The sequence below is a fragment of the Panthera onca genome, chromosome A1 (genome assembly GCF_046562875.1).
Source record: "Panthera onca isolate mPanOnc1 chromosome A1, mPanOnc1 haplotype 2, whole genome shotgun sequence".
NCBI classification, from domain to species: domain Eukaryota; kingdom Metazoa; phylum Chordata; class Mammalia; order Carnivora; family Felidae; genus Panthera; species Panthera onca.
The window spans coordinates 86,613,374-86,627,971 of NC_138339.1; the positions used below are offsets into that span (position 1 = coordinate 86,613,374).

Consider the following 14,598-nt stretch of genomic DNA (forward strand, 5'->3'; position numbering starts at 1 on the left):
CACTTGCTATTTGAATGACAAGTCAATCAGCAAATATTTATTGATTGTATTTAGTGAACTCAGCATTGTGCAGCACTGAGGCCAGGAATGAGAAGGACAAGAAGTGACATAAATGGTCTTTGATGCTCAAGGTTTTCCTAAGTTATGAGAAGTCCAAGCCCCCAAAGGAACCCCATTTCTGTTGTCTCCCAGTTGGCTCCCAGATACACAGTTTACACATACTTACTGTCTACCTGGTCATCACTGCAGTTCAATTCTTGTCACTACATCTCCAACCACACTCTTACTTTCCAGAGTTTGCCCCTTCAACAGACTTCATAGGGGAGAGAGATGCTAGAAATTTCTCTTAGGGAAATTTTTTTTGGGGAAGAAAAGACACATCATGTTTATTCATGTATTTATGGATATATGTATTTACTTATATATTTATTGGTTAAGTGGCCAGCATCTAAAAAAAAGTCAGGAGAAACTATATAACAATTTGATTTTCTTATTTCTCTTCAAATATCTGAAAATCTGCCTTTTGGGATCTGCATTTCCATATAGCACCAATTATTGGACCCAAATAGTAATCTCACTCTGTAGATAGGGCATGAGTTTCTCCACCTAGTTCTTCTACTGTACGCTGTGTTATATCCTGCCTGCGCCGCCCCCTCCCCCCTGCCGCTTCACTCATTTTTATCTGCCTTTCCCTTATAGGCATTTATGGTTGCAAATCACTTAGTTCATGAGATGTACTATATTCTTACTTTTTTCCAAATCTAATCTCTGGAGGAATTGGGAGACATCCCCACATTCAAGTATATTTTGTGGCACCACATCACACTTAAAATATTGTGAGCCAAGGCAGAGACAAGTCATTCCTATTCTTCTTTAATTTATGGACAATTCTTTGCTCACCAACTCTGACATCTGCTTCTAGAATTAAAGAAGCCCATTGTCTGCTAATGGGTTTATTCCAAATCTTAATGACAGTGTCCCTGATTTAATCATTGGTCCTGGTCACCATTTGTGCAGGAAATCTAGTGAGGGGAAAAAGCCTCCTTGTGGCAGCACATGGAATAAAGCTCTTTCTTTACATACCTCGTCCCACAACGTAACTGTTTTTAAAAATGGTAATGGTAGGAAAAATTGTCAATTACTTGGAAAGGAACAGAAGAGATTACTGAGATTAGTAGATCTTCTGGAGATTATCTGATTATATAAGGTTGTGTATCTTTGATCACTTTTTCCTGTGGAGGTTATTTTACATTTCCACACAGTAGAAATTAAGTTGTACAAAACTAATAGTAATACAAATAATTCTTGTACATGGCAAGGCAAATTATTTTGTCTTGTAGATATAAAATTTATTTCTTCTTGTGGAAAAGATTACCACAAGGATTAAATTTTATTGCCCTGTAGGTTATTAACCAGTTTTGCAGCTATTAGCAAATTCTTTTCAGCATTCCTAATTGTATGTGTATGTATGTATATTTAAAAACTTTCTTAAACTTATTCTCTCATTACTAATGAGTTGAATAAAATCTTTCACATGTGTTCATTTTATATTTACATGACAGTAAAAAGTATTTGTTTCTTTTTGAACATTATACCATAGCAGTTAAAGACCTGATGTTTTGATTACATTTCAATAGTTCCAAATAAGAAAGAAATTCAGACAGGTTACTAAATATGTAACCTTAAATTACACAAAAATTAGTGGTAATAATCTTGAGGTAAAAAGGATATTTTAAGTATAGGGACTATAGTTTTTGCATGTAGTAAGCAAAATTATCTGTGGTAAAGGAATCTCCTCCAGAAGGTTTATCTGCCCTCAAACCCTTCCTTCCACCCTTGGCTGTGTTTTTTAATTCACAAGGAGGAAAAAGAAATTTTAGAGATGGTGAAATTAGGTGATAAATAAAAAAAAAAGTAAGTGGAAAGTAATGAAGACAGATTCAAGAATGCTGTTTCAGTAGTGTCTTTCTGTACCTAGTCTCCTTGCAAGCCTAGAATCTTGAAAGTTTGTGTGCTACAAAGTAAAGCTGTTCCTTTTCCACTTGAGTGACCCACTGGTTTTCTGGTTATTAAGGAAGAACATTAATTGACTACAACCCAAACACAATAAAGTATTCTTTAACTGGACCGGAGTTTTCTCTTCTGCAGTTTTCTCTCTGTAAAATTTAGGAACAGCAATTTGGTAGCTGAGGTCAGAGCTTTAAAACATATGATTGTGTTTTCCTCAAGAGCCATTTGTCTAGTGTAATCACAAAGAAACAAAGATATTGCCATCTAGTGGTTTAATTGAAGAAATTCAGAAAAATAATTTTTCTCCTAAAATTTCCATTAATTTTTTCTTTGTGTAGCACTAAATAAAAAAGCATTCATTTTTAGAAAGCAATTATTAATATATACTTTTTTCAAATTAAGGTTCTAGATGTGGCTACTCTTTTTTTCTTTTTAGGTTATATTCCCTATTTATTAAGCTCAGTAGGATTAGGATATGAATTAGAACAGGGAAAGATCCTTTCATAATTGAAGAAAATACATTTAAAGGCAATGTTTCACTGAAGGAATTGTTAAATACCCAAACTAAATCACAAAATCAAGTGATAAAATTGATAGTTCATATCAAATTTTAAAAAGGTACAAGATAAAATAAATAGGTATATATTATGTATGGTCTAAAGGTAGAATCTTATACCAAAATCCTTTGCTTTTATTTAATAGTTGCATTACAGCAAAACTAGCTTTTAAAGAATATTCCATTGAATAAAATATTATTTTATCATTGGCTTTGATTACAAAATAATAATTGGATTTCTAGAAAACTCTCCAATCCAAAAAACTTTGATATTTAAACATATAAGAAGTATACTTATAAGTCCAGCAGAATTTTACTTACAATACAGATCAGAAAATCCACAGGTATTACCATCTATTTTCTGCATTGATATATTTTTATAGTCTTATGTAAAACAGATTTGCTCTGTTGTATTAAAGAACTATTTCATTTCTAGTAACAGCATGGAGACAATAGTTTACAAAGATATTCTGACTCCATCTGACTGTGGTAGAGATTTTTCCAGGTTCCCCTTGAATTTTCAGATCATCACGTACCTAGTATCTTGATTAAAAAAAAAAAAATTAAAAAAAAATTCCAAGTATTCTGATTCCACTTTTAAAAAGCATTTTTATGCTTAGGGGACCATAATGACTTGTGCTGAATTTAGCAAAATAGAGATCCTTTCTCATCATTGGTCAAGAAAGTGACATGATGCGGGGCACCTGGGTGGCTCAGTTGGTTAAGCATCTGACTTTGACTCAGGTCATGATGTTGTGGTCTGTGAGTTCAAGCCCAGCCTCGGGCTCTGTGCTGGCAGCTCAGAGCCTGGAGCCTGCTTCTCTGTGTCTCCCTCTCTCTCTACCCCTCCCTGCTCATGCTCATGCATGCTTTCTCTCTCTCTCAAAAATAAATAAACATTATTTAAAAAAACTTAAGAAAGTGACATGACAGAATCTATCCCAGCCTGGGACAACTAAAGGATGTCTTTTTATGATATCTTCTGTGGTAGATATAAAAGTCCAGAGGAGAGACAATAAAGTAGACAGAGGGACAGATACAGTTTATAAACCCTGCATAAAATGATAAAACTTCTATTCTGAAAAGGGTTCCATGGTTATGATGACCATGCCACCCCTGGGCAGTGTACAAGAGGTAAGAAGGATGGGGTATGACTGTGCATATTCATCCTCATTGAAGTAGCCTCTCCCCCAGTTGTTGTCAAGGGTTCAGGTAACTACAGATCCTGTTGTCATTGTTATGGAAAATAAGAATAGATTCAAATTTTGGATTAAGATTTGTTGTCTAGTAAAAAGGTTGTGTGCAGGAAGAACATTATGTGGGCACAGACACAAGATGGAAAGAATAAAATTGACAATGGGTTTCCTTTAGGTACATTAAGTTGCTAGACAAGCCAATCAAGGCAAAAAACAGCAACACTAAACTTAAAGAGCGATTTGTAAACTGTGCTGATAATTTCTTTCAAAACAGGTCATAGTATTTCTTTAGAGGAAATAAAACATAAGTGTCTATCAGTTTGTAGAAATGTCTACCTTTTCTCTATATAATATGTAGATCTATTTTTATAGGAGTTAATTTTTCTCCAAGATCTTATTAAAAATAGAGATCCTTTCCTTTCTTCTTTCAAATACTGAATAGAATCTATGAGATTGGGGCTCAGTCTTCTCTATTTTTAACAAGCTCTCCAGGTCTTTTTAGTATATTAAAGTTTGAGAAACATTCTTCTAGACTTCATTAACAAAACCATTGAGACTAAATACTTTTCATGGAAAAAGTTTAAAGACAATCAAAGGTAAAAAAGTGGAATACCAGGTCAAATTTAATAGTCACTTAGCTGGAGGACTGGCAGATCACCAATGAGATTTCCAATTTCCAATATCATCAGCAAAGGGACTAATTTTAAAATGAGACTTATTACCATAAGTGGCAGCCTGATAAAAATGTCTGTGAAAGGGTAGACATACTCAAAACTTAAACACTTGTATTAATTCAAGAGTTACTTATTGAATATCAACTACATGTTAGGTGCTATGTTAGGTACTAGGATTGCAGAGAAAAAAGTTGTTCTCCTTAGGAAGCTCTTCATATAATAAAATGATTATTAGACTTCAGTGGGAATACAAATTACCTTGGGTACGTGTTAAGAATGCAGATGGTCAGTATGTGATCATGAAGAATACTGGTCTAATTTGTAAAAAGAAAGTAAATAGACATTTATAATGTAAGTGGTAAGTTTTAACAGATATACAGATATATTATCTGATCACTGATGCAAGCCAACATTGAGAGGTAAATATCCTTGAATTCCTGAATGAAAACCAGTAGTTTTCTAGATGATGAAAGGTAGGGAAGAGCATGGAACATGGCATTGAACAGTGAGAAAGTGTGGTGTATATCAGGCATTAAAGACGGTTTGTTTCTATCTGGAATTTAAAAGTTGAGAGTGAGTCATAATGGACATGGGAATGGAGAAGTAAACTAGATTATGAAGAGTCCTGTATCGTAGAGTTTTCATTTCACCCAGAAAAAAGTGGTGAATCTCTGAGGTATTTGAAGTAATGAAGTAGAGGATGACTGCATCAGGGCTGGGTTTAAGGGAAAGCATTCTCATAATAGCTAATGAATGGATTCAGTGGGGGTCAGCGTGAAGCAACAAACACTGGCAGGAAGGCTAGTTAGAAGACTGCCATGATAATTCAAGCAAGAAATTTGAAATGCCTGCTTTCAGATAGTGCTGCTGGGATGGAGAAGAGAGAAGGGAAGTATTGTTAAAGTAATTAAATTCATGGGATATGGAGAAAAGGTGGGGGATGGGAAGAAGAAAGTAATGTGAAGGATGACTCTGGGTTTCTGGTTTGAATCTACTCATTTCATTTCCTTGGTAATGGTGTTTCCTCTTTCCAATTGGGAAGACTTTTCTTTTGCCATCTCAGTAGTTAGTATTTTGTACTTTAAGCAGCTATATCATTTCTTCAGTGCTTATTATGGTTCCAAGTGCCACTATGACAAACATATCTCACTATAGAAGATGCTGCCAATGCTATGCTCATATTCCCCAAGCCCCTCCAGAAATCATGTGGAGTCTTTGCGGACAGTTCCTGTGAAAACCAAATGCTTCTTACTTCAAGCTGTGGTGAGGGCTTCTGTGTGAGGGCTTTCTCTGTGCCCTGCAGTGTGTCTGACTTGTGCTCAGGGTAAGCCAGAAGTATCCGTGAATAACCGAGGAGCAACCCTCAACCAGTGAGGAATGGAGATTGGGGTTAACTACTCATCCTAGCTTTCTAGCACTGTGATGGATTATCCCCAGTAGGATTCCCTTCCCTGTCTAACTTTGTCACACCCTCACCATGTTTCTGGAATCACCTCCCAAATAAGCTATTTGAATCCAAATCCTTGTCGCACAGTTTGCTTTAGGGAAAACCCAAATTTAGTTACTCAGTTCTGATAACACAATTTTATATATCTGCACCATTTTATATATGTGCAAACTAATGTTTGGAGGGGTTAAATAAATTGCCCACATCACTTAGCTCCTGGATTCAAATCCAAAGCCTTTGGTTTCAATATTATGCAATAGCGCCAGTCTCAAATTCTAAGATGTGAACCAGGCATCACCAACTGCGGAATGAAAGCCAGAGATAGTCTGTCAAGCTCTTTTACACAACATTGAAACTGACCATTATTTTCAGATTCCAATCTTTATTATTATAAAGCCTGAGCCTGAGCCTTGCCTGCCAGCATGTTTCCTTTCCCTTACTGAATATGGTAGTTATGTAGAATTTAGAAGCTGGGCAAATCACTCTTGAATGAGATGAAATGCAACGGCATAATGGCAGAGAGTGGTATGATAGATCAATTACTCTTTTTTTCTTAAGATTTTATTTTTAAGTAATCTCTACACCCAATCTGGTGCTAAAATTTATAATCCCAAGACATAGAGTCGCATGTTCCACCAACTGAGCCAGCCCAGGTGCCCCTAGATCAACTACTCTTAACACTTTGCTCAAGTTGTCAGGTTCTCTGAGTACTTTTATGGGTTAATTCCTGGTTAAGAATTTAAATTTTAAATGAGTGATGAAAGGAATTAAATTTTAAATGAGTGATGAGGTCATTAAAAATAATATATCTAGAACTCAGCTAAAGCTCATATTTTCCTCTCCTTCCTTATAATGTAAATAACTCACATTGAAGGGAAGTATCAAAGAAGGACACGCAAAATCAGAAGGTCTAATCTCAATTCCTTCACCAATTAGCTATGTGCCATTAAGCAAATCACCCAACTTCTCAAAATCTTGGTTGTCATCTATGAGAAGAAGCCTCTTTCAAGCAATCTGATCTGCAGGCTCCTTTCTAGTATTAGCATTTCTATGGTTCTATCCAATTCCTGAGTTAGAGTTGCTTAGATGAAGGAGCATGAGCTTCACATATACTAGCCTGCTTTCCCACTCCCTGCACATATTTTGCACTTTCCCAAATTCATGCCTTTCTCCTTTGATATTTTTCTATCTCTAATGATTTCTCTTCTCATAAAATTTCAACCCAACTTTTACAATTCTTTGTCTTAATGACTGCAGAAATAATTGTGCCCTCCTCAGAATTCCTGAGCATTTATTATCACACCACTCATTCATATGGCACTTAGCACTTACAGCAAAAGAAAACTCTGCACAAGACATTACAATAGGCACAGAATACAGGATTAATTGCTATAGAAGTGGTTTTGACTGTAGTTCTCAACATGTGGTGGACAAATCACATGGGGTTTTATGACTATTTCTTTCTCTCTTACTGATCAGACCCACACTAGTATGTCATAATACTCCAGGTTGAATCTAATTAGTATATAAATGAACTCAAATAATTACATAGGCCATAATTCACAAAATGAAGCAGTGCCTTTGCAATAAAGTAATGAGGTCAGAGGACTCTGACAAAAAGGAGAGCTCAGGTCCCACAGAAAGGGGGCAGCAATGCCTTGGTTGTGAAGGGGTGCAGCATCTGGGACACTAAACTGCTTCTTTTTTTTTTTTTTTATTTTCTTTTTTTCAACGTTTTTTATTTATTTTTGGCACAGAGAGAGACAGCATGAACGGGGGAGGGGCAGAGAGAGAGGGAGACACACAGAATTGGAAACAGGCTCCAGGCTCCGAGCCATCAGCCCAGAGCCTGACGCCGGGCTCGAACTCACAGACCGCGAGATCGTGACCTGGCTGAAGTCGGACGCTTAACCGACTGCGCCACCTAGGCGCCCCAACTGTTTGCTTCTTTAAGAGAAGTCAGAAGTCAAGAGTTTTTGTTCTTTGTTCATGGTTTTTAAATTTTTCAATTTTTTAAAAAATTTTTGAGAGGGAGAGCACACATGTGAGGGGTGGGGAGGGGTAGACAGGGAGGAGGGAGATAATGCCGAGCAGGCTTCACGTTGTCAGTGCATGGATAGCTAATAAGGTTCCGTCCCACAAACCGTGAGATCATGACCTGAGCCGAAACCAAGAACTGGACACTTAACCAACTGAGCCACCCAGGAGCTCCATCTTTGTTCACAGTTTTTAAATGTCAAAAACAAAGTCAAACATTTAAGTATATCTCCTGTAGGTCTTATTTAGCTGGTAAGAGGTCTCTGGTCTCTGCTCATCTATTTCTCAGCCCACTACAGTGTGGCTTTTTCAGTGAAATTACTCTCCCAAAAGGTACCAGTTACCAGCTTTGTGACCCAAACAAGTAACTTAACTTGTCCCTGAACCAGTCTTTTGCCTACATCACAGGATGTATGAGCAGTAAGTGAGAAAATATCTATAAGACATAGCACACAGAAATATGCACAAAGCAGTCCATGCATGTTTGTTCCTGCTATGCTTGAACCACACTGCAATCTGGCTTCCTCCATCAACATGGTACAGCTTTAAACACCTGTGTGCCTCTTTCTCTCTGCCAGTGCACACTCCTCTCCCCTCACTCTCTGAGCTCTAACTCTTTGAAGAAAGTGCCTTCTCAAGCTGTGTGTAGATTTCTTGATGGTAAAACTATCCTAGCTTTCTCCCCACATTTAAGAATATTTTTAAAACATTAAAAATATTTTAAAAATAGTTTTAAAATATTAAAAAATATATTTTTATTCTTGGGGCACCTGGGTGTCTCAGTTGGTTAAGTGACTGACTTTAGCTCAGGTCATGATCTTGCAGTTCACGAGTTCAAACCCCCTGTCAGGCTCTGTGCTGACAGCTCAGAGCCTGGAGCCTGCTTTGGATTCTGTCTCCCTCTGTCTCTCTGCCTCTTCCCCACTTGTACTCTCTGTCTCAAAAATAAATAAAACATTTAAAAAAATATATGCATATATATATATATATATATATATATATATATATATATTATTCTAGAAAATTTCAATCACATACAAACATAGAAAGAAGAGTATAATCAACCCCTTAGTACACAACCATCCTCAACGATTTTCAACATATGGCCAATTTTGTTTCATCCACTCCCTTACCAAATCCCTGCCCTCCCACCATTGCACACAGAGTGGATTATTTGAAGCCAACTATAAATATAACATCATCTCACTTGTAATTACTTCAAAGTTTATACAGTTTTGTAAGGAATGTGTAGGAAACAGAATGGTCTTGTGTAAAGATTCTTAAAGGTGATAGGGGAAGGGAAGGGCAAGGAGGATGGGACACACAAGTAATATGTATTCCTAAAGATAGGGATTCTGCTCTTTTCAAGTAGAAAATCTCTGAGCCAATACTAAGCAGCTGAACAAAAAACATCTATGGGCAAAATCTGGTCATAAGGCCATAAATTTGCAACCTTATCTATAAATAATAGCTGTGGAGAAGGACAAATAGAAAGGGTTGAATTCATAATAGAGTCAGGTTAAAGGAAGAAATTCTTTCTCCTTTGTTGCATCCACACGACTCCTGAAACAGTATGCTACGGGCACCAGTGACAGTCGCAACAAAGTTTATTACAATGAGAGGCAAGGCCGACTGATTGGGACCAACACTCTTGATAAGAACGTGGCTCTGAACAGCTGGGGTACAGAGTTTTTAAAGCCGATCACATCGTTTTGTCATTATCTGCGAACAGAACAGAGAAACAGTTCCCAGATTAATTAGAAACAGTTGCCAGATGAGTCAGAAACAGTTATCGAATGAGGTGATTATTTTGGACTTTCTGCTGCTAAGTTGCAACCAGTGGATCTCCTTGACCTTGTCTCTGATGGTCTTTTTTTGAGCTTTTGTTTCCTTCATTGGTAAAGCCTGATTCACAAGAGTATGAAGTATGATTTACAAGAGTAAAAGCAAGGCTGTTATCTTTTGACCTTCAGTGTCAGAACAAAGTTGTTATCTTTCAAGCTAAGCGTTAGCCCTACACTACAATTTAACCCTTACACTATTACCAGGTAAATCTGTGAGTTTAGGGAGTTTTCTACCCTGTATTTCTCATAGTTAGAAGAAAATTTCAAAATGCATTTTGCATAAATCTTGATTGACAATGGAAATGCTATGACTATTTTATTATATTTGTCTCTAAAGATTTCATTTTATTAGCCATCTATTATACTTCCATCCAGATTACTTCAGCTTAAAATAGATTACTAGTCTTTCGCAGCTATTTAGTAACTAAGAGCAATGAATTAAATTCATACAACAGTTCAGAAAAGTTCACATCACCATCAGTTCAGAACATCTGATTCACCAAGTATAGATTATTTAAAAAGAATGACCAGAAATTAAATATCACAAATAAGATTTTTTATTTGTCACCATTAAATGTCTGAATTTTAAACAGATTCTTGGGCTGGTGGCTCATATCCATCAGCTTGTTCAACTTTAGTACCAGTCTCACTCCCAGTAGTTTTTCCAGAACTACTACCTTCATCATGAAGCTCCATGAGCTTTCCTAGTTCAAAGTTAGGTTTTGTCAGCATTTTTACTTTTCTAATGAAGACATCATGGAGTGGATAAATAGACTGACAAATCTTTTCTATGTCATTCCCGATGCTGTCTGGAATCAATTTATTGACCACTTTTTTCAAGTCATTTGTCTGCACCTCTTGGGTCATGATTTCCACCATCTTTTTCCAAATTTGGTGGATTTGTTGGTGGCGAGCATAACAGGTCTTCCAAATCTGAATGTTGCGTTTAGTAGTAAAAGCAACACAAAAGAGATGAAGCAAATAACCATCGGCAGTATTGACATTAACAGGAGCTTCAATCATGATCTGACATTTTTTGACCATGGAGCACATTTTGTCATGGGTAAGATCCATGCCACAGAAATTAGGCAGTTTTTGCCTTGAACATCTTCAGTAATTAGCTTGAACTTTCTAAATGCAACTTCATCATTCTGCAGATCAGCAAGGCTCACTTCGAAAACATGATCCTTAAGGTCATCGGATGTGATTTTGGTTGCTTGAGTTCTTGTGACTAGTGTTTTTCTGATATTTCGTATATTAAACATAGCTGGCACTTTTACATCACACCAACCTTTCTTTGAAAATGGATCAACCACTTTCTTCTTGGCTCCTTTTTTGCTGCCTTTCATAAGGCGCTTGGTTCTTGCTGACAACCAGGGAGCCAAAAGTGCTATGTCTATTTTAAATTCATCCAATCTGGCTTTGGACATCAACATTCCATTAAATGTGCCCTTGTTGAAGTTACCAATTTTTCCAAGTCCAACTTAGTTGACTACTTCTTCTTACTTGGCTTCCAGCACAGCATTTTCTCCTGGTTTTCCTTCTACCACACTGGCAATACCATTTTTCATGCCCAGGATTTGGTCTTGCACTTTATTTTTGTTTACACACACTTTTCCTAGTTGATTTTATCTGGTTAAGCGGCTTTAACTGCCATTTAAATACTGATGGCTCTTAAATATATTCCTAGGCTTCACTTTTCTTTGAGGCTTCACACACCCACACACGTTTACACATACATACATTCTAGAATAACTTTTATTAATATAAAGGATATGTTGCACAAACGTAAATAATAAAATAGATAATATTCCTTGTAAATTCCATATGGCATTTCAGTTTTTGCAGAATTCTTTCATTGATTTTTGCTAAACTTTTGTATCTGTATTTAACTTATGGTTGCAACTGATGAGTAAGCGAAGATCCAATATGAATGTTGGCTAATTCTTTTCATTATGCCAATAAGTGAGATGACAGCTCCAGTATTCCACGGATACTAGAATTCCCTCTGTTCCTGGATTATGCCAAGCTTATTTCTATTTCAGGTCTTTTGCATTTCCTCTTCCTCTTCTCTTCTTCAGTTCTTTACAAGACTGGTTTTTTATTCCAGCTCAAGTGTCACAGAGAGGTTTTCCCTGACCACCTTAACCAAGAAGCTTTTCTTACTTCAGCCACTCTCTATCCCACTGTTTTCCTTTATATTCTTCATAGGGATTCTGCAGTGATCAGTTTTTAAAAAGCAAAGTTTGTATCTATATGTATTTACTTATTTGAATGAATGATTCATGCTTATGGCAAAAAAATTCCAAACAGTGAAAAAAATCTATCCAGGGATTTCCATTCCAGGAAGATTGAGTAGATGCACTTTCTCAATTTATAACTAAAAATTCTGGGCATAATATAAAAAGCAAACATATGAGAAAGCATATCAGCTAAAGACTTCAAGATCCAATGAACAAACAACATGGTGATGAGTTCCCTGGGTTTTCTTTTTGCTGAATATATCCCAGAATTGGTGCTAGAGAAGCCAGAAAGCCTGGAAATAAATGGGCACCTACAGAAAAGGGCCCAGCAAAAACTGCTCCTTTGAGCCAAAGGACCAGGAAAATGGCAGCCTACAAAGGCAGAAAGCTTTTGGAAAATAACCAATTTACTATAGAATAAACTATGGCCCCACCCCCATCCCTGCCAGCAAAGACCAAGTGGAGCCTAGACTTTATCCAATTATAGCTTTATCCTCCTAAAGGCTGCTCTCTCAATAGACAAAATTTGTTAAGATACCCAATGATATAGTTGTCCTCACTTCCTTGGACCCCTCAAAATCACCCAACCCAAGCCGAGTCTTTTCTCATACTCTCTTTCTAAGAGAGTACCCTCATGATGTTTGAAGGAAGAAAAAAAAATAAACAAACAATTAAACGTGGTTCAACTACAGGTATTTTTGGTACTTTTTGGCTGAAGAGGATTAATATTGTAAAGTAGCTGCAATCTCCATTAGTATTATTATTGTTGTTGTTGTCGTCGTTATTTCAAATTCAAATTGATCATATGTTATATACACTTCTCTGTACTTTTTTTTCTCATTTAATGATGCATTCCAAAAATAGTACATGATAGTATCTATAGGTATGTTTTATTCTTTTTAACAGGTTTATAATAATTCCATGCTATGAATGTAAATTAATGCATTTAAACTGTCATCTGGGGGTGCCTGGGTGGCTCATTCTGTTGAACATCCGACTTCGGCTCAGGTCATAATCTCGCAGTTCATGAGTTTGAGCCCCGCATCGGGCTCTGTGCTGACAGCTCAGAGCCTGGACCTACTTTGGATTCTGTCTCCCTCCCCCTCTCTGCCCCTCCCCCCACTCACACTCCGTCTCTCTCTCCAAAATAAATAAACATTAAAAAAATAAATAAACTGTCATCTGTTCATGGACAGTTAGTATTTTTCAAATCTTTCTCTCTTCCTTTTTTTTGAAAGACAACTTTTATTACTTTTATGTACAGAAGATTCAATAGCGTACACTTAGCCCAATTTGGTGGCCAGTTTTAGGCTTTGCCTTTCCCAGCTTGGCAATGCAAGCCACTGACTTTGGATCCAGGACACTGCCTCCCCACTGACAGCAGATCTCATCATATCTGTTGTCATAATTGGTCCTGATCGCTTCCACCAGCTTAGCCAGATCTCCTTTGTATTCAGAGTTAACCTGTGTGAAGATGACAGTGGTGCAGGTCTTCCTGTGGACCAGATACCCCAGCCTGGCCTTCCCCTTGATAATACAGTAGGGAACCCCCATCTTACAATATAGGGCAGGCAGGAAGACAACCATCTCCGTGGGATCCACATCATGTGCAATCACTACCAGTTGAGCCTTCTTGTTTTCCACCAAACTGGTGACAGAATTAGCCCCTAGAACACACAACCAGCTTGCATAAGGACTACACGAGGGATGCTTGGTTCACAAAAGGAGCTCTACTATGGGCCCAGCTATGACTCAGGGTTAAAAAGCTTGAATTTTACTCTTCACAGTGATTCCATGTGAACCAATCTTTTTCTTTTATAAGCTGTAACGAATAGCTTTGCACATACTTTATGTACAAGTACACCTACAGAGTAATTTTTGAGAAGTAGAAGTGCTTCTCAAGTGTATGCGGATTTAAAATTTTGATACATGTGATCTCCAAAGTTCACCAAAAAGGTTGCCCTAAATTATCTATCAACAATGTTTAGGGAAACCCTGCTCATTCTCCATAGTAAGTTTGTAATTCCAAACTTAGATCTTTGAAAATGTAACAAGTGAAAATTTGTATCTCACTGCAGTGTAAGCACTGACCTTATTTTTAAAGAAGCTGAACAAGTCATATGTTTATAAGCTATTTGTAGATCTTTTTACATGAGCTGTCTTCTCATATACAGATGATGCTTGAACAACACAGGAGTTAGAGGCACCACCATCCCTTCCACTCCTATGCAGGCAAAAATTGGTGTTTAACTATTGGTTCCCCCAAAACTTAACTACTAATCACCTTCTGTTGTCCAGAAACCTTATCAATATAAACTATCTATTAACACATATTTTATATGTTATATGTATTATATACTGTATTCTTATAATAAAGCAAGCTAGAGAAAAGAAAATGTTATTAAAAAACCATAAGGAACAGGAAATACATTTAAGGTATGTACTGTATTTATTTTTAAAAAATCCACATAAAAGTGGACCCCAGAGTTCAAACCTGTGTTATTCAAGGGTCAACAGTATTCTAGGTTCTGTTATAATATAGAAACATAGTATATATTACATAATTCATAACATATAGTACATTAACATTA

General features: G+C 36.8%; 1 protein-coding gene and 1 pseudogene across 1 annotated transcript in view; both read right to left on the bottom strand.

Annotated features, from left to right (window-relative positions):
* Positions 1-14,598, bottom strand: part of POLR3G (RNA polymerase III subunit G) — a 102,197-nt gene that overhangs the window by 74,351 nt on the left and 13,248 nt on the right. The gene's annotated exons all lie outside the window — the stretch shown is intronic.
* LOC132681178 (small ribosomal subunit protein eS1 pseudogene) lies at positions 10,312-11,284 on the bottom strand (annotated as a pseudogene).